This window comes from Ylistrum balloti, unplaced genomic scaffold, assembly GCF_031769215.1.
Source record: "Ylistrum balloti isolate Yb309-2 unplaced genomic scaffold, AGI_CSIRO_Ybal_v1 Utg370240, whole genome shotgun sequence".
Classification (NCBI taxonomy): Eukaryota; Metazoa; Mollusca; class Bivalvia; order Pectinida; family Pectinidae; genus Ylistrum; species Ylistrum balloti.
Genome location: NW_026782195.1, coordinates 710419 through 725343, shown reverse-complemented (window position 1 = coordinate 725343; position 14925 = coordinate 710419).

Below are 14925 nucleotides of genomic sequence, written 5' to 3'. Positions count from 1 at the left end.
ATGTGTCATTATTAAACCCTGAAAAGCCTGAATCAGTCATGCGACTTCCGGAAACATCAAATTAGCCTTTGAAATTAAGACGGTAACAATGCGACATGTTTGAATCCCGACCCTTTCTTTCTCTTTTCTGGAGAAAATTAACGGCTGTCATGGGGTTATTATTTTTTTTTGTTAAAGTCGGCAATCATGAGTTGATGTATCGATATATAACGGTATTTTGGCTACACATGTTTACCTAACACTGAGAACATATGTATTATGATGCTGAATACGCTACAATGCGAACACACTGAGCACGTGTATTACAATTTTATAGCTGAGGTGAAAATTTCTTTAGAACTCCGGTATCAATCATTGATTTATCGAGAATCCGTGACTACATCTACTGGTAACAATGGGGTACTGAATTCTGCAGTATTGTCACACATAGCGCTTGTTTTGTCTGTTAATGAGTGGGCTGCCACACAACATCAGCCTGTTCCACCAGTTGGCTTCGAGTTAATGCTCTGATGTTCTTTCACGTGTACGATACTACAGGACATTATGCTAAGCTATATCAAGGGATTTTAATTCCATCAACCCTCTGACTCTCCAACAATGCTAATCCCTTGGTAAACTCTAGAATTTTGACCTAACGTGTTTTAGCAATGTTTTAAAAGGCAAGGAAATCCTTTGCTAATCACAAATGTAATCTGATCAAACCATAACAGTATCATCATAGATTTGACTTCAATCCACTTCCTCACTTCAAGTAGAGACAACATGATCACTCATTAATAACATTACAATGGTGAATTATTGTTCCATAGAGGCATATAGGTGCGGATAATTTGTGTAATTTGTTGCGCTGTCTAGTCCTTCCTATCCTACAATATGCCTTCAGCGACAATATACATTGATGTGTTATCGAAATAATAGTCTACCACGAAAGTCTACAATATGTAAAATTGATAACCTAGTTCTATCTACAACTAGTTGCATATTTCTGTAAGACTCTCGTGAATGCAAAGATTTCATTGGAATCTAAGGTCGTGTTAAACTGTAAAACAATTCTGGCCCATTAAATGCTATGTTGACTGGTTTTTATCATTATTATTTTTCAAGAGGTTTTTAATACATCAACACTACATCAGTTTGCACAAACATTAAGACACATCTCACTCATCCTCCTCCTCCTCCTTCTCCTCCTCGTCAAAAAATCGTCATCATCATCACAAAACATTCATCATCATCATCATCATCATCATCATCATCATTATAAAACATTCATTATCATCATCACCATCAGCATTATCAGCATCATCATCATCGTCATCATCGTAATGATGAAGATCGACGATAGTGAAGTCCTGAAATATGAACAGCCACGGTTTAGGATCACTAGAATCAAAATTGGACAGCAATGCATGTTGGTCTGGATGTTACGGAAGCGCATAATAAATTCGATAACTACCGAAATTTGACTTCGAACTGCATAAAATAATGTCCGTTGCCTGGTGGTTGCTGGTTCACGTGGATGAAGCCTTATTTTGTATGTACAATATCAAGCTGTATGTGCTTTATGCTTATTAGCATTGATAATAGGTCGTTGTTGTTTACTTTGATCTCGTTTGAAAACGTGACTTACTCGGATTTTCCCAAGACGTAGGTTTTTTTTGCATTTGAGCTCCTTAGCATCACTAAGAAGCCTTAGAAGAACGAAAGCGCTTTACGATGCATTTTAATTATTTGTTTGTGATTTTCTTTTCTGTTTCCTTGTCGGGTTTTTTTTTCATTTTCCATTTTGTAAATGAGTCACAACACAGCATCAAATAAGTTGCCTTCCTTACATGTGATATAATGATAACAGTGGGCGTCTTGTAGCATCGGAATTTGTTAAAATGTCGAAAAAGTTAAATTTTCTCTAAACAAAGTCATAATGAGTTGTGTTGTAGGTTAGCTGCCTTGTTGAATCAGTCTAAGAGACAAGGTTGATGTTGAAATGGCGAATGGTAGAAATCCTACATCCCACATATACAGCTTTGATCTTTCGCAGTGATCTTTCATAAGCAAGAAAATAATTGATTTTTATACAATACTTGAAAGAAAAAAACTTCTTGATTTCAAATTACTGAGTTCTTTAATCATGATGGAATGTTTTTGGTTTCATATATGAATTGCTGTAGTAGCTTTTAATGATGTATAATCTTTGTGTAATATCGATGCGTACTTTTCATGTCACTCCGTGCTTTTAATTTATCCGAATAATGACACGATTCAGAATACACACATGTACTTCACTTTCGCGGTTCTTCTGTACTTACAAGATATAAGAACATAACATATTTATTTTGTAATTTGACTAATGCACCTACCTTTCTAGATTTTTTTTCTATCGATATTTATCTTTCTTATGCTGTCACCTCCTTGTTCAGAAATTTAGGCAAATGGCATCACTTACGAGTCTTAGAAGGGATAAACAGCTGTATGTGACTCTATTTAATTCATGTTTTGGCTATTTTTATAAATTCTAAGAAATGTATGGAAAGATGCAGTTCCTCTGTGTGTCTTTTTTACTATGGTCATAGCATCAATGTCTGTAACGGAAAAAGAGAAATGTGTTTCCAGATCAGATATGGCGTGTGTTTAAAAACAATATAATTATCAGCAACACCATTTAAGATATCACGGATAGTTGAAGGGCACGTGTTTTGTGATTCGTGTGCCGACACCATAAATTGGTCATTTCCCTTGAACTGACAGAGTTAAGCATGGAATCTGGAACAGGAATTGGTCCACACCTTACTGTCCAAACGGAAGTAATAAACTATATGGGATTGTATAAATGACAACTCATGACAATTAATATATTTAGGTAAACATAATGCACGTGGTAATTATACGTGTGACTGGGTCGATGATTCATCAAACAGATTTCGCGTAATTAGGACAGGGTCTTTGGAATTTGGACTAGAACTGCAGAAGGCAGACAGGAGAAAGAAAGCGGCGGTTATATATATTGAACGGAACTCTGGAACTGTTATTGTATCCTTGGTCATTAAGTATATTGTCCCGTGGTATCGGATGCATTGAAAGGCTTTGTCCCTGGCAGCGTTTCCCCGGTCACTCCTGGGACAGGCTCATTTAGTATGACAGCCCACTTATTAGCAGACAAGACAAGCGCTCTGTGTGACAGTACCTGCTGATTATAGTATGTCATTGTAATATCGGTAGATGTAGACATAAATTGTCAATAAATCGATGAGTGATACTGTAGTATAATGGAGTAAAATCACCATGATACGTCAGAGGATAGATTAGTGTGTTTGCGTTGTAGTGCAGTAATTGTAGAACTATTGTTTAAAATATGTTAACGCTCAAGTCAAAGTCAAAATAATAGAATAGATTTTTAAAGCTAGGCACGACCCACAGATCCAATTGAAGATATCCTCAGCCAACCTTGTCGTACTCCGTACCTCGGATTTAGACATTTTATTATGTTATGTTATTACGTTTTATTGTCAATTGATATGTGCATCACGGAGATAACCGAAATAATCCAAGGAATAATTCCGAAACGTAAAATAAAAGCAGATAAAACCATACCAAGGCATTCGATATATGACAGCGTCCTGGTTGCTTGATTTTTAACAACCCCTTGTTCTTTGTCTACTGGTTGCTAGATTTTATATCCATTGTTTCCTGTCTACTGGTTGCTTGATTTTTAACAACCCATTGTTCTTTGTCTACTGGTTGCTAGATTTTATATCCATTGTTCTTTGTCTACTGGTTGCTTGATTTTTAACAACCCATTGTTCTTTGTCTACTGGTTGCTAGATTTTATATTCATTGTTCTTTGTCTACTGGTTGCTTGATTTTTAACAACCCATTGTTCTTTGTCTACTTGTTGCTAGATTTTATATTCATTGTTCTTTGTCTACTGGTTACTAGATTTTATATCCATTGTTTCCTGTCTACTGGTTGCTAGATCTTATATCCATTGTCTCCTGTCTACTGGTTGCTAGATTTTATATTCATTGTTTCCTGTCTACTGGTTGCTAGATTTTATATCAATTGTTTCCTGTCTACTGGTTGCTAGATTTTATATCCATTGTTTCCTGTCTACTGGTTGCTTGATTTTTAACAACCCATTGTTCTTTGTCTACTTGTTGCTAGATTTTATATCCATTGTTTCCTGTCTACTGGTTGCTTGATTTTTAACAACCCATTGTTCTTTGTCTACTGGTTGCTAGATTTTATATCCATTGTTCTTTGTCTACTGGTTGCTTGATTTTTAACAACCCATTGTTCTTTGTCTACTGGTTGCTTGAGTTTCAACAACCCATTGTTCTTTGCCTACTGGTTGCTAGATTTTATATCCATTGTTCTTTGTCTACTGGTTACTAGATTTTATATTCATTGTTTCCTGTCTACTGGTTGCTAGATTTTATATCAATTGTTTCCTGTCTACTGATTCCTACATTTTTATATCCATTGCTTCCTGTCTACTGGTTGCTAGATTTGATATTCATTGCTTCCTGTCTACTGGTTGCTAGATTTGATATTCATTGTTTCCTGTCTAGTGGTTGCTAGATTTTATATTCATTGCAATATCCGAAATGAAATTTAAGTCATCGTAAAGGTAATACACAAAATATAATATATATTTTATAACTGTATTTTTCAACATTACCTAATTTGAAAATTAGGTGACCACATGAGATGGCATTCTTTCCATTATAGACAGTCATATCATAAAGGAAAATAAGATATTAACATTACAATTGAGCAAACGTGTCACATATTCAATAATGTTAACTGTTAAAGCATGTGTATGATATAATGAATGTTTTATGATTGTCCATGAATATTTTATGTGAACATAATCTCCCTTTAAACGATTACCTTACTTAATACATGGTTTACCATAGAGAATATTCATCCTCACTTTGTCGCACCTGCGATTCACTGTTGACCATCAAACATATTCTGATTAATTGTTTTGGCTTAAAAGAGACACAGTCACTCACAACTCTATTAATGTCTATGAAATGTGATTCGATTTTTGTATCACTTGTATTCCATTGGTAACGTGCTTTAGAAAACAATTACAAACTTTTTACTCTGAACTCGATGTAATTCTTTCTATGAGCGTTCGATTCTTGTGGTGTTTCTCCTAAAATTACCCTGTCAATACACCTTAAAACAATTCAAAAACAAAACAAATTATAACATGACTTATATGCAAGGAAGTGAGTGAAGCTAAAGACACATACCCGTCTGAAATATCATAAAAGCCTAAAAAAATACCTAATTGACATTCTAATTCAAAATACATAAATTGAGAACTAAACACATTAACAACAAAATCCTAGCTGGAGACACTTAAAGGAGTTTAAGATCAGGTATGAATTAATCATAAGTGTTTTTTCATCAATGTAACATATATTTTTTTCAGAATCTTCATGTAGATCTCCCTTTCAAAAGCTATGATTCGGTTGGTTGCAAAACAAAGTTCAATGATAGCTCGTTTGTGTTATATATGGCATTGTAATTACGAATTATGCGATTACACCAACGCAAGCACATAATTATGATATTAGAATTTTACCTCTATTAACACTTGCTATGGACGGATTTGTGATAGTGATGTTGACAACTCTTTGGACATAGCACGTCTGGTTGTCGATGTGGTATTTTTGTAGTTGTTAGATGTTGTATGGAGGCAATGAATTTGCACTTTTAGAAATGATCAAACTGGAAAACAATTTTAATAAGTCTCTGGGGATATTTTATCAGTCCAGATTTACGACGAAGATTGACATTGCCTTTGTATGCATCGAGGTTTAACTTTCTGTATTATAGAATATTTAACGCATACTTTAACCCAGCTGCTTAATTCCTATAATCGACGTTCTGTATTTCCAACAAACTGTGTCTATGTCTATCACTATGGGTGGTTTATCTGCTACCTTTACTTCCATCAATATTGGCCTCTGAAGACCTGTCTTAATTTCCTCTTTATAACAAGCAACCGCAGATTAAAAACTATCTTTATTTCCACCAAAATCGGCCATATAAGAGCTGGTTTCATTTCCACAAATGTCCTCCGTTTATGAGCTGTCTATCTTTCGAGCGTTGGTCGTTTCAAAGCTGTCTATATTTCCACCTAAGTCGACCGTTTAAGAGCTGTCAATATTTCCAAAAATGTCGGCCTTTTAAGAGCTTTCTATCTTTCCAGCGTCGGCCGTTTATGAGCTGTCTATATTTCCAACATTGTCGGCCGTTTAAGAGCTGTCTTCTTTCCAGCGTCGGTGATCTCAAAGCTGTCATTATCTTAACCAATGTTGGCTGTTTAAGAGCTGTCTTCTTTCCAGCGTCGGTCATCTCAAAGCTGTCTTTATCTCAACCAATGTCGGCCGTTTAAGAGCTATCTATCTTTTCATCAATATTGGCCGTTTCAAAGATGTCTATATATCCCCCACTTTCCGTCGTTCAAGAGCTGTCTTTCTTTCCAACGTCGGCCGTTTAAGAGCTGTCTATCTTTTCATCAATGTTGGCCGTGTCAAAGATGTCTATATATCGCCAACTTTCCGTCGTTTAAGAGCTGTCTTTCTTTCCAGCTTTGGTTGTTGCAAAGCTGCCTTGATTTCAACAAGTGTCTGCCGGTTCATATAAAAATGTATGTTGACGCTTTTTTTTAATCTTCGAAGATGAAATCAGTTCAAAATTATCGATGATCGGCTAAACTTTCAGTGCGTGATTTCAGTTTGAAATCAGTAATATTCACCGATCGTTCGTTATTTTATTGATAAACCTGACTTTAATATGAAAGGATAAAGACGAGGTTTCTCTGATTCCAAGCAGCAGTTTCCAATAAGAGGAGGAATCAGGTTTTCCCATGACGTCAGTTCTGTTTCTTTAAATAATTGACATTATTGCTTAGTAGATAACTAGGTCCCTGGCAGACCAGCTGAATATTGTTCGAGACAATTTTCCTTTACCCTTGTGTTACCAACATTTGAAAAAAAACGACAAAGATGAAAATTCTTGATAAAAACTTGATTATTTTATTGTTGGTATTCTTCTTTTAACATACTAAGATAATAAAAATATAATTCTTCCGGCACTCTGGCCTATTAAATTCAAATAAAAGACGATTATTACAGTGATGAAATCGTAGCACTATCGTATTTTTATACATAATGATGAAACAATTTACAGGCTAATCATCACAACAACTTTGTTACAATATACAAATTGGTCTAACGAAACTGAAACACTATGACTAAAAATGACGACACGTGTATAAAAAACCAATTTTAACTGAAAACTCCATTTAAAACAGCAAAAATACTAATATACGTCTGACTGATACAAGAATCAAAACTCGGATGACAAACTAAATTGAATGTCGCATCACATTTAAACAGTGCAAAAAAAGTTGAACATAATATATTACTAGTTTCTTAAAGAAATATTTTGAGCGCTATAACAGCAGCCAAAAGTTCAGGAAGAGTCGCTCCTTGCAATACCAATTAAAGGAAATGTGAGAATGGTACATACTAGTGTCTGTGTCTCCGGGACACAAAGTTAAGTAGGAACACATTCTTCGTGTAAAACGTTAGGGACACATTTTACATTCTGCAAGACCTGCTTGCAATAATTTTAATACTATAGAAAATGTTCACTCTCTCTCACCAACACTTGAACACGTAAGGCACATAAACTGTTTTCAAAACAAGTGAACTTTCTTAAAAAGAAATAAACTGATAAATGTACGGATAGCAAATCAAATTTAACTCATTTTAATGGAAAATTTAAGAAATTATTACGATATTTAAAAACCAACAAAATTTACACCGATATAGACACTATCATTAAGAGAATCACTCGTATCTTTAAGAAAACAAAAATATCAAAACAACAGCGATTAAAAAACATCCTTTGAACTAATAACATGTTTGATACTATACCGTCAAAAATTATAAACAAAATATCAATACTTCGTATGATGCCTCAGTAAACATAATATACATATATAAAAAGAAACATGCCTACACAAACCTGCACACGCTCCATTCAACTCAATTATAATTTTACAAAACAATTCCAAGGCAAATGTTAACATTGTACTATGGTTAGTGTAACACGAGTCAATCACTTCTGTCTTTTCAGCCGCAACAAAACTTCGTCAACCGACCATGCACGTCTCTTGGAATCCTTGATTGGAATAGCGTGTCCAGTGACACGTAGTGCTTGTGACGGGTCACCGTCGTTAATGTCTGATTTGAGCAATGATTTAGATGAGACGGACTGTATAAAGTCACTCTGTGCTCTACTACATCGACAAACTCTCAGTACTCCTCGGACGTCACTATCACAGCTACACGGCCGCTCGGGCTTATAAGATTTTAGAGTCTTCATCAAACTTTCGTCCAAACTTTTTGCGAATCTTTGGCTCGATGATGTGTATAAATGGCGATCATAATCGTCTTCATGAGGAACATTCATTGTCATGAACGATTTAAATTCATCGTCATGTATTCCTCTAGCGGCCATTCTGACGAAATTGTCATCATCTGCGTCATCATCACCGAGGAAGGAAGAAGATTTAAACTGGTGCACAAAACGAAACATGGTCAAAAGGTTTCGTTTTCGAGGAATGTCAATGCAATTTGTTTACAACTCAAAATTGTCAATTCACCTAAAGTATGTGAATATCTGTCAGGTGCTTGCTCCCCATGTATTCCGTGTTAAGAAGTGGTCGATTGTTGTTGTTGTTTTGTGTGTTCTAGTAACCACAATCACACACCAGGTTAGCAGGCTGCTGTTTCACAAATGTAATCTGTACATTCGGTTGATGTTGCTGGTGATTCTTGCCGTACCGTAAGCACTCCGTCAGGTTTGCAGACTGTTGTATTTGTGGAAACACATCTACCTCTCTCGTGTAGAATGGTCGATTTCTAGGCTCCACTGTCATATCAACCTCGCAGGTATCACGTGGATGTCATACGCATCCAACAGATTGATGGCCTCGGTGGCTGGAAGATCTATAGTAGTGACAGGCGAGTGGTGCTGACGACAGAAGACCTAACATGCGACCTATACACCTGTAGTCTGCAACACATGCCTGATAATATATGTGATCGCAGTGTAGGCAAACGTTGACTTACTCCAGGATTGGTTCTCAATTCATACAGTGTCCAGTTCCTAGCATGCGACAGTGTGATCTGAGAAATAACTATTATATACATAAACATCAGTAATTAAATTGAGTTAAAATAGTTTCATAAAACTCTGACGATTCTGAAGAGCGTATATCAAATTGTACAGAACCCTGTTTTAGTCCATAACACTTAGATTGTACAAAATGCACACAAATAAATAGCATGTTTGAATACAAAGTTAGAGTTGAATACAGTAGAACCAAATTATGAATTAACTGCCCCGTACTCTTGTGTCGTCTTACTTATGGGGTTGCTACACCTCCCTGCTTAGATTTTAACTTTTCTTAGGCCCTTATTATCACTGAGGAGTCCTGGAAGGACGACACAGTTGCGTGATGCCGTTTACTTTATGTTTTAGCTCTACTGTAACTAACTCTAACTTATTAAAAGGTGTTACTTACTTCTGTGATCTTTGTACAATCTTAAACTTCTGGATGGTGAGGTGGATTAGCCACATTGCTTACCCAGAACAAGAACATAACACTTTAGCAAAACTAATTTTATATTTTGAATATATATCAAGTCTCATGGAGTGCAATTTCATTTAGAAATATCAGAAAACCGTTTGAATCGTTAAGCCTTTTGAAGTGATACCAGAAATGTGTTATTTATTTTCAAACACTTTCAGTCCTTCGTTAACATCACAGACGATTTCTAGAAGAACTCAACAGCTATATGATATAATATAATTTACACATCGGTTTTACAATACTGATTTTAAATCTGGATTGGAAAGTACTATTCCACTGTGTCTTTCGTTATTTGCTTTTCTTTCAATTCGAGGATGAAGAGCTTATCAAAATGGATCAGGAAAACCGTGCCAATTTCACTTACAAATATATATATAAATTTTAAAATATGAATAATATCAATTCTTATTGTTATTTCGATCTTTTTCGATAACGAAACCAAAGGGAACAACTCTCCTTCAAGCTGTATGATAAGCGGAAAGATTTCGATTTTTCCTTTTTTTTCCATTTCGAAATCTGGACAGCAACCTTTCAGCTTCCCCATTCTATGCTATTTATATGTCAAAGTTGATTCAATATATCTCTATGTCGTGTTCCCAACATCACGATTTCTGTCCCAGATGTCGAAAGCTGACAGATCAACGTACCATACAAAGCGTCGAGAGAGAAGGACTACAGGGTCTCATTTGGAAATATTTTTTTCCAGGATCTGTGTAATTCATTCTAGGACTTGTTTCGACGTCTTTCGAGATTCTGTCTTTATTTCCTTTGTTGTTTTTGTGCAACCCTTTGAAACTAAAAGTCTACTCTGCTGGTGAACTGCATTCCTAAAGATTTCCAATGGCGGTTGAATAATTGGCTCAAGGACCATCCCATCTAGATTTTGACACTTCATTGATTGTCTTCGATCGCCTTCTAGGTCTTAAAACTTTAGGCCATTGGCATGTCTGACAGGTTCTTAAAGAACGGAAGGAGGATGCAGTTTGATTCATTCCATCAAATTGAAAATTCGTATTGAAAGGTGACTTTTGTGTTTATATGTGTTGTAAATCCAAACTGAGGCATATGAAATGGTATTTGTTTCCTGCAAAATATTATACTTTATCTTAAACATATTCTTGTCTACACATTTAATGACATTGCTACGAACGTAATCATACCTTAGATCAGACCTCAGCTAACCATTACGCTATGTTATGAAATTACTTGAAATGGAAAGATAGTTGTAGCAAGTATGTCTTGTTTAAAGCAAAGCTTTAGAACTTTGTCGGATCAGTGAACTTTTGATCATCAGTTCCATAGATTTACGATTTTCCGTATACATAATTAACAATTCGTGATGGGTTAGACTGTCTACAACAATAATAGTTATTGATTTGTTCTGTTGAAGGCGATTGATGTACAAGGCGCCCAATACACATCAGCAAATAATTTGCATGATGTTCAATACGAATAATTATGATATGTAACTCGTTCTGTTTGATTTCAATCAATCATTCCGACAGACACGTATTCGATACCATGTCTACAAATCACTGACTCCCTGCCAGGTATTTCCCTTAAACCCACACTCATTAACGATGCAGGTAGGAGTGGGAGGGAATTATCACATAGAACTGTAACAGCAATAGTCATATATAATAGTACATGTATAAGTAACAAACGATGATATAAAAAGGTGATAATAAGTGATATGGATCAATCCAATCTTCTATCAAAAATAAATGATGACACCCACGTAATTTAAGAGAGGTATCAACAAAATATATTGGTGGTTTTTCAAGAGCTTATACCAAACAATTTAAAAAAGTATGTAAATATATTCTCAATGCATAAGAAACAGTTTTAATTAATTTTGTCAAAAGCATCACTGCCGAGTCCTAATAGGACAAAACATCTGTTTATCTGGATTTACTCAAAATTGTAGTAAAAGGTTCTTTTCACGGATAAGCTTTTTGTGCAATCTTTGTTAATTCAGTTGGTAGTAGACACTGCTTGTGGGCTGGTCCCCGACATTCCCTATAACCTCCATTGCAAGTTTTAATTAATTTGAATAATGACACGGGGCGGGATACAGTGTGTAATTGCCGTTCTTTCGATATCATCCTTGGATGTTCCCGTTGATTCGAAAATCAAGAGAGCTTGTTCCCAATATAACGATTTCCATACAAGGTGTGAGCAGTTGACACTACAACAAAGAGTTTCGGGAGATGCAGGTTACTGGAGATTATGAGGAAGTTTTACGGTCGACGTGATGATTATATTGAGAAATCTTTAATTGTGTTTCTTTCGTACAATCTGTAATATAAAACAGGAAGGGTTTAATGTTTGCTAGTATGTATGGTGATTCCGTTGATGTTCACTTTCTTTTCACATAATGCACATGGTGATCCCGTGCTTACTAGAAATGGGATTATTAGACTCTTTCATGTGTCGAAGGGTCAAAATATCGTAAAACCCGAGATTTCGACAAGTGTTTCATCACAAATTGTGACTTCGAGGGAGAAATATCCGATCCTTCACCCCGACAAATGAAACAGTATTTTGCTCTGATTTTCTCATTCTAAAATACTGGGGTAATCACTTGAGACGTCGGCAATGTACTCTACAGGACGCAATATTACACGAAAAATCATTTTTATAATGCTTTTAAAGAGAAATTCAAAAGGACAATAAATTCCTCGTAATTAGATGTGACAAAGTTTCCTTAAAAAAAATATATTAACTATTACTTCAAATAACTATTAGTATACATGTATGTATATATTTAATTACTTACTCGAATTGACCAAGATTTACGTAGCAGGTGTCATAGTGAAGCAGTTGACGCTTGCTCTTCCGGAACACCTTGAACACTATTTCGGGGGTCTGATAATATTTTGTCATAGTTTTATTGAATTTGAGTTTGGATTATCATTATGACATGTTGCTATGTTGTGCGTGCCTGTATTGTATAGATTAATGTCTAATATCGGAACAGCGAACCTGAGTGTATTGCCTTGGTCAGACCAGTATTACACAGGTAGAAATGACAGAATATTATATATCACGAGAAAAGACAGCTGGCACGCACAATGACGCTACTAACAATAGGGTAGCGTCATTACTTTATGCAGCGTAACCATGTCGCAAATTGATGACACCATTTTGTTGTAAATTTCATGGGCCATTTGTGATGACCCGATGAATATCTACAATACCTTACAATTTGTTTTTTTTAAGAATGTGAGGAAAAATATCCTGACTTGGGTATGTTCCGTGGACAAGGATATCTTATTCCTCGTGTAAGAGTTTGACTGGCCAGAACTTGGCAAGTCTAGTGCTAATCAGCCAAATTTTCCACTCGGGTTGAAATATCTTGTCTTCAATTATTCTCATTTTGGAACGTTACAGTACTCACTAGGATAGACCAAGATTTCCGGAACAGTTGTTCTTATTCGTCTTACACTTTTTTGTTTGTTCTTTATTTAGTCATAGATTCATCGAATTTGTGGGGTTTTTTGTTGTTGATTTGGTTAATATCTCTAAAATGTTTGGAACACAACAGCATTATTCACTAATGTACACTTTCAACTGAAAAGCACACAGCAATGTAGTGTCGAGAGACATCAGAGATAATACACATGTCACAATCTAGCCTTCAATAGAGGCAATGGGGAGTCATTTTCACGCCCACCTGTAGCAAACCATTAAACGAAGCATTCTAATGGAATATCTTGGTGCCTTTACGATTAGTAGATCGCAACTCTTTGTCATTGATTGATACCCAACAATACTAATATTTTCAATTGTCAATGAGATAGATGTAGCAAAATATCAGGATCCCCACATTCACACGAAGTGTGGCACAGTTTCATGTGATGATGTGTCGAACTGTTTGAAATATTTTACTGCGTATCTGCAATTCAACCCATAGTTGATGGATGTTTATTATTATATACTACAAGGAATTCTATCCTAGCTTAACTTGTTTAAACTAACAGGTCGTGACTAGCAGCGCAGATAAGATCCAGCTATGCGTACCCATTATCGACCTTATCACGATAACGGATGTTTTACTCACGTTGAAGTAACATGCTTTTTCCACTCATTAAATGACGGATACGTCTCGGTTGCTGAAGGCTGTACCGAGCAGATTTTTCACGATGGCAAATCAAATTATTTTCAATTTCAATATATGTCTAATCGAACGAGTATATGATTTCATTTATCATATGTTACACAAGACGGTTAGGCGATGGATTACTACAAGTATATACGTAATAATAATGAAATTGTTTATAGGATTCCATTTCAAACTTCTCTTTGAAAACAAGAGGCCCAAGGGGCCTGCATCGCTAACCTGGCTATTTCAGCTAATCATCAATTTGATAATGAATTGCATGTATGGCAAATGATTTCTGATATAATTTCCTTTTTTCGTTCCGGCATTTGGCCACAAATTAAAGACACACAAGTCAGATTAACTGTTCATAAAAATGTTTCAGACCACTCCTCCCACCCCAGGCTGGGGTGTGTGTGTATGTGTGTGTGCGCAAATGTACTTTTTATACAGAACTGATTTCCCTTCACCCATGAATACGTCAGACCGAATTTGGGCAAATCCATTCATTCATACAGGATTAATAGGATTGGGGACTGAAAACCAATCCTTATACAAACTTCGTTTCTTCTTTCCCAATGATGTTTCAGATTAAATTTTGGCAAAATCCAATCATTCTTACAGGAGGAGAAGGATTTTAAAGAATTTACTCTATTTTCCCTATTAAACTACAACCAAGGGGACCGAGACCTAACTGTTATACAAAATTGATTCCCTTCACTCAATGAATGCTTCAGAAGATAGACAACAGAAAGGAGGCGACTGGAACATAACAGGCAACAACAGGAATTAGGAGGACGTCAAAAAACAGGAAAAACATAAACATATAGGAGACAATAACATGAGCGAAAGCATCAGGAATTAGAGTGACATCAAAATTATTAGAACCTCAACATAAAGAAACACTGGAGAACAGAAGAAACACAAACAATGAATCGGGAATAAACTATATAGAAAACTAAGGAATTCAGAGGACATCACAAACAAATGAAACTAAAGGAATTAAAGGGTCGTCATAGCAACGGAAAAACAGACCTGAAATTGAGAAAAAAAAACAGAGGACAAATCGGAGCATATTGAAAAAACTGAAATTAGGGGGCTATCTAAACAAAAGGAACAACCCTGGGTTTCAGTTTTGTTTACA